We start from the raw sequence: 12,105 nt of genomic DNA, 5'->3' as shown, positions 1-12,105 counted from the left end.
CGGTTCCGGCCGACCTAATTATTGCAGCGTAACAATCCTTTAACAGATTTGAAAAATGTTAATGTATTGATAATGTGCTATGTGTATGCAAGAGCAAAAAGATGTGTTTTTAGTCTAGATTTAAACTGACAGAGTGTGTCTGCTTCCCGAACAATGCTAGGAAGATTGTTCCAGAGTTTACGTGCTAAATAGGAAAATGATCTGCCGCCTTCAGTTGATTTTGATATTCTTGGTATTATCAACTGGCTTAAATTCTGAGATCGCAATAAACGTGAAGGACTATAATGCATTAAGAGCTCACTTAGGTACTGGGGAGCTAAACCATTTAGAGCTTTATAAGTAAGTAGCAAGATTTTAAAATCTATACGATGTTTAATAGGGAGCCAATGTAATGTTGACAGAACTGGGCTAATATGGTCATACTTTCTGGTTCTAGTAAGAACTCTAGCTGCCGCATTTTGAACCAACTGTAGTTTGTTTAAAAGCCGAGCAGAACAACCACCCAGTAGAGCGTTACAATAATCTAGTCTTGAGGTCATGAATGCATGAACCAACTGTTCCGCATTTGTCATTGAGAGCATATGTCGTAATTTAGATATATTTTTTAGATGGAAGAAGGCGGTTTTACAGATACTAGAAACATGACTTTCAAATGAAAGATTGGTATCAAAGAGCACACCCAGGTTCCTAACTGAGGACGAAGGTTTAATGGAGCACCCGTCAAGTGTTAGAGAGTATTCAAGGTTTTTTCGTGAGGAAGTTTTTGGTCCAAAGATTAGGAAATCATTTTTTTCTGAATTTAATAATAAGAAATTTCTTGTCATCCAGTTTATAGAATCCAGAATATAGGGCATTCTTCATTTCCAGCCTTCATGAACAATTATAGATCACTTATAAATGATTAAAAACAATATTAATAGTAGTTATTAAGATTGATGTGGATTGGAATTGTTAAAATGTGCTTGGAAAAAAAAATATGATCAGAAAATCAACTTGCCTAATAATTCTGCACTCCCTGTATATTGGACTCACTTCCTTCACCCCTTGTCCGTTCTGAATGTAAGTTTATGTGTATTGTGTTCAACTCTCCTTTATGTGATTAAATACCCATTGTTTGTGGATATCTGACTACGCCTCATCTCTCCAGCATAGTACACTGTAACAGCCAGGTGTATATGACTAACTTCTTTCAGACGAACACAATTGGAGATATATTTAAAAATATCCTGGCTCTCCAAAGATTTATAATGGTAGTGAATGGGAGGCCTGGGTGTTTTGTTTTGCTCTATCCTCTGCGCCTCTGCATTTGTCTGCAAATCGAGCTAGTCATTTTACTTTATACATTTTTAAAAACAAATATTTTTCTTATAACAACCCATCACTTCACTTCAGAAGGTTTTTATTAACCCCCTAGAGCTGTGTGGGTTACTTTTTATGATGGATGGATACATTTATTTTGGGCTTCAAATCTTGCCCTCCATTCACTACCATTATAAATCTTTAGAGAGCAAGGATATTTTTAAATATATTTCTGTTTGTATTTGTCTGAAAGAAGATAGTCATATACACCTAGGATGGCTTGAGGGTGAGTAAATCATGGGATAATTTTCATTTTTGGGTGATCTAACCCTTTAAACTACTATGTACGACCCATTAAACACATTGTAGGATATAGGCTATCCCTCATAGCCTCTGCAATTCATTCCTGACAAAAATTGTTTGCATCGCTCTGCTTTTCTGTGTGGCAGACTGTGCATTAGTTTTTTCATTGTGTCTTTCTGCAGGTTATATCGTAACACCAGTATGTGGCAGCATCTGACCGTCCTTATTAAAATGGTTCAGAAACACAGATTTATTGAGCAAAACATTTTTGCTAGTTAATTTTCTGCTTTGACATCTTTTTGAACTATTTCCAAGTACAAATACACTCAGCAGGCTAACTGGCAAAGTTCCACAACATTAACTTATTATTTACTGAAAGATGCCATATAATAATAATAATAATAATAATATGTGAGGTGTATGTGAGGTGACGGGGTATGAGCACATATAAGCAGCGTGCATGTGCAGAGTCTGCTGTCTTAACAAATCGTAGCTAATCGTGATAAATCTGTAGATTTAGAGAAGAACAAAAATAGCCTGGCAGAGAAAGTTTAATGTGGATAATATTCTATGAACAAGAATGCAAATCCAAATACCCACACGATTGCAAAAATGACATTGATGACATGATTTTATACAACAGTTCAACAAACGGGTAAAATTAAGTGATGTTTTTCACAGTATTGTCAGTATTAGCTCTATTTTGCAACGAAATAATAGTTCCAACGAAAGCTACAGTAGTGTTCTGTGAAAGGATCTGGGGCTTTTTTTGAATGAATCAATTCATTCATTAAAGCTGCAGTCTGCAACTTTTTTTGGTTAAAAATTATCATTTTGATGGCGGATTGTAATCCAGAAAGGTCCAAATAACAGTCATCAGTGACAACTGGAGATTCACTCGTAGTCAAAAAGCAAAAGACTTTGGACTGTGTAGTGGATACAGAAATTGAAATCTACAGGTAACACTAATATACACTAAATACATAGTCATGCAATGCTGATGTTGTTAAGATTAACAATTTGAGAACAATATACTGTAATAATAATTTGCACGGTTTGGCATGATCCGAGCTAAGCAATCGTTAGATTTAATCATCATTGGCAGCGCAATTTATTGTAGGCCTAATGCTTTTTTCCTCAGTTGGCCAGAACAAAAGTGGCAGACATGTTACATACTTGTTCAGATGATATTTTCCAGTGAAAATTCTTATATTGGTCATACTTTCAAGATGTACAATCTGTGATTCCCAATCGCCAAGGACAGAATGCCCCTCGACATGCATCAAACAAGTCCAAGTCCGAGCCCTCACAGGAGCCGAGCAACGCAGTTATGTCCGAGTCTGCAGAGATTCTGAGAGTTCTGAAAGAGCTGATCCAGAAAAAGCCCAAAAAGGAAGACAAGAAGGACAAGTCGGACTCCTTATGACTAGAAGCAAGGTCTGCCCCTGACGTCTGCCCTGACAGCCCTTTAACACACCCTCACACCCAACTCACAGTCGACCAGAGACTTACTCCACAGTCAGTTAGTGCATCACCGAGTGACCTCATCACACAGTCACCTCAGTCAACGACCACACACTCCGAGCAAACCAGCTCACATCAACCCACCAACAACCAGGACGCCACGGTACCAGAAAGTGCTGTTTTGGTTGTCTGCCTCCAAAACGAATCACATGACACCAGCCCCACTTGCTTATCGGTCAGCACCCAAGCCCCGGTACCAAGACTCCTAGGAAACCTTATCGAAAAGGGGGTGGCCCGAAAGCTGTACATAGACATCACTGTGGAAAATGACGTGAGGATTGAGGCCCTTGTAGACATGGGAGCAGACCTAACTTTGATGTCAACTAACCTTTTTGAAAGACTCAGACAGGAAGCAAAGAAACAAAATCGAACTCTCAAATCACAAAAATGTGAGCTAAATGTGCAGTCATACAGCCAAACTGAGATCCAACTTGAACAAATAGCTCCCATTCATCTAACCATCGGTCCAATGAGTTTGGTACACCCCGTGTACATCTCACCAATGGACACGTTTCCCCTGCTCATTGGCAAGGACTTGCTAGATTGCTTTGAGCCCCTATTGGACTTCAGACAGTTGAAAATTTGGGCTCAAGTGCGAGAACCGCTGCCTTTCCAGTCACCCAGGTCACCTGAGCCAGACTGTCAGGTCACGGGAAACCCCACAGCTAGCCGCGGGAACCCCGTCTCAGCACCAGGGCAAAGTTCAAGTTCGCTGCTCTGCACCCTTCAGCTCACCACAGACTCTGACTCCTTCTGCCCCAAGGTCACACCAGACCTGCAGCTGAATGGCTTAACAACCACAGACACGGTTCTCGCACTGTGGGCAGACAACTCAGCCATCAACCATAACGTGTTCAATGTTCTCAAGGAAAACACACCGGACCTCCCATTCGTCAACAAGCGCACACGTTTCTCTTTAGACTCTCGCCTGTCAACCATGACAACGGTCAAAGGCGTCTGCACTCTGAACTTGAAATGGAACGGCCGGTTTCTAACCCATTACTTTCTGGTCCTCCCAGACCTAACGCATGATGTTTACATTGGGGCAGACCTCCTGATTTGCCTCAAAGCTCACGTGGACATGGTTAATGAGGTAGTGTGGGCACCAATGACTCTACAGCCCCCTGTTGTTCAGGTCGACCTTGAGAACCTCGTGTCCGGCCAGACCATTCCAGAAGTCTGCTTCCTGGTCAACGAACAGGAAACTGTAGTACCCGCTTACACCAAAGGGGTCGCTATTCGCCTCAACATGAGGCAGGGCCAAAACCTGAACAACACACTGGGTTTCTTCCAACTTTCACCTGAAAGCGTGGAACTTGGACTCACCTTGGAAGCCACACCCCTCACTGAAGTGTCATCCCGTGCAATCTACATTTTGCTCAACAACTGCATGGCTACCCCCATCAGAATTCCCAAGGCCTACCGGCTAGGATGGCTAATAAGCCACGACTTCCATGACTTTGAACTCACGTTACCAGCCATCGGGTCAATACCAGCTGCTATGATACCAGAAGGGAGCCCAGACAACACGGTCTTAACCGCACCCTTCAAGACCATCTCCATCACTTCCATCATGCCGGTACCCACAGAACAGGTGTGCAGAACAGAACTGATGGAGGACCAACACCTTGCAGTATGCACAGTCTCTAGCCAGCCGGCCTGTGAAACCCAGGAAAACACGGCACCACTGACAGCCAGCCTGTCAGCTGACACAACAACAGAAGAGCCGTTCCCAGGGTTTGAGTCTCAAGTCCAACAAATCCTGAAGGATGCAGATGCCCTAAAGAACGAGGCAGACCGCCAGAAACTCAGGCAGGTCCTGTACAAATTCAAAGCATAATTTGCCAAAGACTCTTTAGACTGTGGCCTCACTAACCTCCACACGGTGCGCATTCCAACGCGCCCAAACGCTCCTCCCACCTTTGTCAGGCAGTACAAAATTCCCATCGCCTCACACGAACCAGTGCAAGAGATCCTTCGCGCCATGGAGGAAAAAGGTGTCATCCGGCCATGCAACAGCACCTATTCAGCCCCCATCTGGCCCGTTCTCAAGCCGAACGGCAAGTGGAGACCCACCATCGACTACAGGAAGTTGAACCAGCAAGTGCCGCTGTCACGGTGGCCCATGACACAGCTGGAACAGGAACTACCCCAAATCAAAGGGGTGTAACGTCTGGACCAATCAGCCACACAATTATTCATTGTATTTAATGAATTACCCATAAACTCACTCTCCCTATCAAAGTTCTCTGAACTCATCCACCTAAAACTGTAACCAGCATCCCAATGTTGCTAGCACACAGGCCAACCTAGGTGTCCTGTTACAGTTATATGGTACTTTTATGATCCAGAAGAATTCTGGAGAGACTAGTGACTCATTCTTCCTGAGAATGACAAATAAACTCTCTTAATCCTATGTATTCTCTATATAACCACTTGGGAAATGTATAAACATGTATCCAAGTTTCCCATCTCATGACTTTCCTTTTATAGGCTTTATTCTATGTATTAATTCTCTCTTTTGAACTATTTTGGTATTAATGTTCCATAGTTGCAAATGTATAGTTAACTGAGATCACATTGGCAGCATGCTTGGTATCTACGGACTCCAACTTTCATTTCCTATTTGGTAATTTATGTCACATGTTACTAACTCTGTGACACATTAGTATTATAAGAATCTAGAAGGTTATTCTCTCATTCATCCAATCCAGTGTCTTATGCTAATATCTTGCTACAGAACAAAGACTCGTAAAACGTCCCTCTGAAAGGGGAACTCCTTATTGGCTCAGACACCTCAAGAGGGTGTGACATCTTCACCCCTTATATTCACTGATCACAAGGAACCCCCTCTCTTCCTGCTCTTCCTCCTCTTCTTCTCTTTTACTGATGAATGCTGACGTCAAGATGATGCTTTAAGAAGCTAGAAGCTTCTAAGGAACCCCAAGCTTGTGCCAGGCCTCGGCCTAGACCTTCCATTCACCAAAGATCCTCTGAATCCAGCCGGTTCTCTTTCGTCAAGAAAATATCAGCAAAGATTCAACAGGAGCCTCCACAAATTGCATCAGGACAGTTTTAATTCAACTTGGAGAGACATGCAAGTATCAAACTTAGTCTCATTATCGGATACATTGAGTATCCTTACCCCTTTTAAAGAAGGGCCTGTTAAAACTAAACTGATGGTTTGCTCAAGGCTGTTGATCTGCTGAATGTCCAACAATGCTGTAACTTCTTGCTTCCTGTACTCTGCTTTCTCTCTCTCTCTTGGTAAACTGTATGCATGTATGTGTGTGAATGTTAGAGTAGTTTAAGTGTTTAGTCTAGTTAATAAAGTCTTGTTCATGTCACACGTAAGGTTGTCCGTGTTTTGCGCTCATGTACGGGAGTCCCTATTCATGTCGGTCCTGACTACAGGCTTTTAGTAGAATAAGATTGTTATTTCCCATAACCTGGAAATGAACATTTCTTAGTTAATAAACAATTAACACTGTGTGTTCATTGAACAACAGGTTAATTGATTGTAATATTAATTTTATTACATTAAGTTAATTTTATTGACTGATTAAAATATTAATAATTAATTATAACTAGTTATGATTAATTATTCATATTTATTTTGAGCTAATTTGCTACAAATGGTGGAGAATGCGGGCATGAATAAACAAAGGTTATGAGCTTAAACCACTGTCAACTTAAAAGTGTGCATTTGATAATTCCAGTCAGAATATGTCAGACGATGCACATTTTGGTCACTAATTGCTGGCTTGTTAGATGCTGATAAAGTGATGGCCTGAATTGACATCTCTACTGTAACTGAAAGAGTCTACTCTTGACACATTTTAGCATATGTTCAAATGGTATCAGTGTAAAGTTAATCTGATTTTAGCGAAGAAATCCTAATCTCAGTATTAGAGCGTAAGCCTGTGTTGACGAAGGAATCTCAGCTCAGCGGCATGTAAACTGTACCAGAATTGATTATTCTGCTTTTGTTGGAGAAATACCAATTGCAGTATTGCTTAACCTGTTTCTGATGAATGAATCTCAGTACAGTGTTATATAAATGTAGATTTGGGTAATGCTCCCCTGTTATAGTTAAGATTGATGTCATTCATCTAAACTTTGCCTGCACCTACAAGCATAGCTACCTTTTGACCAAAACTGTGTTTCACTCGCTGAAAGGAATATCAGTATTCATGCACAAGACGGACTTAACTATATATGCTTAAACAAGCTTTGACTTACAGCAAACTGTGTAATTACCCTTTAAACAAGTACAAGACGTTGTTTAAAGTAGAGAGAAGAGTTTACATGAGTAAAATTTGCAAATGCCAAAACATATTTACAGTTTACTGAATGTAATATCAAGTTTTTGAAAATCTGAAAGTATAAGCGTCACATTGTAACTCTATACGTAACTTGTTTGAAATGAGCAGACAGTCTCAATAAACTCTTTGAATTGCCCTGATGTGCATTGGTTCCCATGACAACGACTTGTCACAGGAAGTGCTAACTCATCACCCTGTGATGCCATATTGTAAACAAACCAGGCTAGGTGGCTAAGCTAACCTCACCTAGCAGCCCTGCACCTCAGGCTAAGCTAACTAATAGCTTCTACAGTTAGTGGTTAGCATTATTTACGTGAAGCCTTTAACTATAGCTTGTGTGTATGCAGTGTGAACTGATCTAAAACAATTTCCCTTAACCACATTCCTGGTTTTCTGATTTCTCTCTTTCCTTACCTTTAATTCTTCTCAGCTAATTTCACCTGCACTTAGGTGCAGTTCTCCCTGAACACTGTTCAGCTAAATCTGCAGTTATTAGGGTAATTAAATCTAAATTTAATTACATGTAAACTGTTTAGCTAAAGAAGAATTCTAGGATTTATTGAGATTTTTCAATAGCACGTTGACTAAACTTCTGGGAGGGACACACACATGGTGTGGTCCTGAACACGCTGCAGCTGTGACCAACTATAGAGTGATTTCCAAAGCTAATCTAATTGTTAATCACTAGTGCTATTGACTATTCCCAATACCAGGTCATTCCGCTGTTTTAATCACTTCTTTAAATATTTTATTGATTTTAATTATAATAGCAGTCAGCTATTTGTTTTTACTAGTATTATTTCTTTCATCTATGTGATTTATTTACATTTTCCTGTTTAGTCTTGTGTGGTTTAATTTCCCAATATAACCACAAGCAACTAGACATACTCTCCTTCTTGATTTTGTTTATTTACAACAGTTGCTTCAATTTTATGAGCCAGTTACAAAGGAATCCGAATGATTGCTATGGCATAATTTTGAGCACCACTAATAAGCACAATCTAATAGGAAAGCTCTCCTCTTCCTCTCTCTTTCTCTTTTCCATTTGTTCGGAGGTCAAGCCTGTTGTGAGCCATCAGTAAGAAATACTAAGAAATAATCTGACCACAAGAACCATCTTAAGTCATTTATTAAAGCTAGCTGTATTTTATACACCTGGCTGCTCACTGTGCCTTTAGCCCTAAATTCTGTTTGATCTTGCAGTAGTCTCTTGCCCTTACTCTCACCACAAGCGTGCCTAAATGTTGCAGATGCTCAGCCTAACTGCCCAGATGGCAGACCAAAAGGACTGGCTATGTGTCGTGAGGAACACCCTCCTAACCAGTGCTGCTGAGCAATTACGGCACCAGAGCCAAAAGCAACTGGACAGAGATGGAAGAGAAGTAAAGGCAGATGACTCAAACCAGAGGTGTGATCACAATGATCTGACTGAAGTCAACTTTTTCTTGGCCCACATCCTCGCTGTTTTGAAACAGGAGGTGGACAACCTCAAACTCCAGATCACAGAGACTCACAAGGAGCTGATGCATGCTAAAAGCCACATAGACCAGCTAGAGATGGAGGCTCGGGACAGACACAAGGACCTGACAGAATAGAGACACAGAAGAAAAGAGAACTGAGACTCTCTTACCTGCAGCAAACAGAACCACTGCAGGAGAAACGTCTCACTTCACCGCATGGAGACAGCAGAAGAACCTCCCCCAGCCAAGCACAGAGGTACAGAGGGGGAGGCCAAAGCCTTCTGCTTGACACCTTATCAGCCAATTTCCTGAAATCCTCTGCAGCTGCAGAAGGAGAAGGATTAATTCAGACAGACCCAGGTACCAGACCTACCACAGGGAGAAGCCAGGGATGGGAGCATCCTCTCCCTGCAGACACAGCAGGATCTCCAACAGCAGGCAGCCCAAGGACGACTGGACACGCCAGCATCGGACCTGCAGGAGCTTCTAACGCTAGTAAGATAGCTCCTTGAACAGTTCTTACCTGAGGAGTACTCAGCAGTACAAGCTTCTGACCACTCACACAACACCAGCTCAGAGACCTGAGCTTGTCTACTGTCTACATCAACCGCAATGGAACGACCACCACTCCAGGAGACACATACAACCAGAGCCCATCACAGCCTTCCAGCCTTGTGTGCCAGTGGTGTGTCTGATCTTTCTACACCTTCAACGTCGCTCGCTGGTGTCCATAGAAAGAACAACAACGACCGAAAGGGGGGATGTAACGTCTGGACCAATCAGCCACACAATTATTCATTGTATTTAATGAATTACCCATAAACTCACTCTCCCTATCAAAGTTCTCTGAACTCATCCACCTAAAACTGTAACCAGCATCCCAATGTTGCTAGCACACAGGCCAACCTAGGTGTCCTGTTACAGTTATATGGTACTTTTATGATCCAGAAGAATTCTGGAGAGACTAGTGACTCATTCTTCCTGAGAATGACAAATAAACTCTCTTAATCCTATGTATTCTCTATATAACCACTTGGGAAATGTATAAACATGTATCCAAGTTTCCCATCTCATGACTTTCCTTTTATAGGCTTTATTCTATGTATTAATTCTCTCTTTTGAACTATTTTGGTATTAATGTTCCATAGTTGCAAATGTATAGTTAACTGAGATCACATTGGCAGCATGCTTGGTATCTACGGACTCCAACTTTCATTTCCTATTTGGTAATTTATGTCACATGTTACTAACTCTGTGACACATTAGTATTATAAGAATCTAGAAGGTTATTCTCTCATTCATCCAATCCAGTGTCTTATGCTAATATCTTGCTACAGAACAAAGACTCGTAAAACGTCCCTCTGAAAGGGGAACTCCTTATTGGCTCAGACACCTCAAGAGGGTGTGACATCTTCACCCCTTATATTCACTGATCACAAGGAACCCCCTCTCTTCCTGCTCTTCCTCCTCTTCTTCTCTTTTACTGATGAATGCTGACGTCAAGATGATGCTTTAAGAAGCTAGAAGCTTCTAAGGAACCCCAAGCTTGTGCCAGGCCTCGGCCTAGACCTTCCATTCACCAAAGATCCTCTGAATCCAGCCGGTTCTCTTTCGTCAAGAAAATATCAGCAAAGATTCAACAGGAGCCTCCACAAATTGCATCAGGACAGTTTTAATTCAACTTGGAGAGACATGCAAGTATCAAACTTAGTCTCATTATCGGATACATTGAGTATCCTTACCCCTTTTAAAGAAGGGCCTGTTAAAACTAAACTGATGGTTTGCTCAAGGCTGTTGATCTGCTGAATGTCCAACAATGCTGTAACTTCTTGCTTCCTGTACTCTGCTTTCTCTCTCTCTCTTGGTAAACTGTATGCATGTATGTGTGTGAATGTTAGAGTAGTTTAAGTGTTTAGTCTAGTTAATAAAGTCTTGTTCATGTCACACGTAAGGTTGTCCGTGTTTTGCGCTCATGTACGGGAGTCCCTATTCATGTCGGTCCTGACTACAGGCTTTTAGTAGAATAAGATTGTTATTTCCCATAACCTGGAAATGAACATTTCTTAGTTAATAAACAATTAACACTGTGTGTTCATTGAACAACAGGTTAATTGATTGTAATATTAATTTTATTACATTAAGTTAATTTTATTGACTGATTAAAATATTAATAATTAATTATAACTAGTTATGATTAATTATTCATATTTATTTTGAGCTAATTTGCTACAGGGGCCACTATCTTCTCTACGCTGGATGTGGCATCGGGATTCTGGACAATACCTGTACATCCAGCAGATCAACACAAGCTGGCTTTCACCTTTGGTAACCGACAGTACACTTTCACGCGATGCCCATTTGGCTATGCTAATTCACCGGCCGAATTCAACATCTTCCTGAACAAAGCATGTCCAGATGCAAGGATGAGAGGGAACCTCATCTATGTAGACGATGTGCTCATGAAAAGTATGACTGTGGCGGACCACCTGATAGAAATAGACCATGTTCTGACCCAACTGACCACTGCCGGCGCCAAAATTGCTCTCCACAAAGGACAATGGTGCCGAACAAAAGTCAACTACGTGGGTCTACTTGTCGGTTCACAGGGCATTGAACAGCAGTCCAGCCGCATTCAAGCCATTCAAACCATCAAACCTCCCACTAACATCTCAGAGCTGCGTAGCTTTCTAGGTGTGTGCAACTACTCGCGGCAGTTCATTGAGAACTACTCGGACATTGCAAGACCTCTGACTACGCTGTTGAAAAAGGACTGCCCATTTGTCTGGACGGACGCCCAAACAAGTGCAATGAATGAACTGAAACAACATTTGTGCACAGCCCCATGTCTGGCCTACCCCGATCCAAAGAAGGAGTTCTACTTGGAAGCCGGATTCTCCAAGAACTGCCTGAGCGCTGGTCTCTACCAACGATACGATCAAGACAAAAGAGTCGTAGCGTATGCCAGCAAAACACTCCTGTCACCGGAGTGCAAATACTCAGACTGTGAAAAGGCTTTGCTCTGCACTGTATGGGCCATCCAAAGACTTTCCAACTACATTGGGGCACAAAAAGTTATCATAGAGACCTGTCACCAACCTGTCACCTTCCTCAACAGCCAACGCATCCGAGATGGCGTAGTCACCAACTCACGCATAGCCACATGGCTGATGGCTCTCCAGGGGTGCAACGTCGAG

The sequence above is a fragment of the Chanodichthys erythropterus genome, chromosome 12, assembly GCF_024489055.1.
Source record: "Chanodichthys erythropterus isolate Z2021 chromosome 12, ASM2448905v1, whole genome shotgun sequence".
Lineage (NCBI taxonomy): Eukaryota > Metazoa > Chordata > Actinopteri > Cypriniformes > Xenocyprididae > Chanodichthys > Chanodichthys erythropterus.
The sequence above is the reverse complement of the archived record's forward strand: the minus strand, read 5'-3'. Positions refer to the sequence as shown.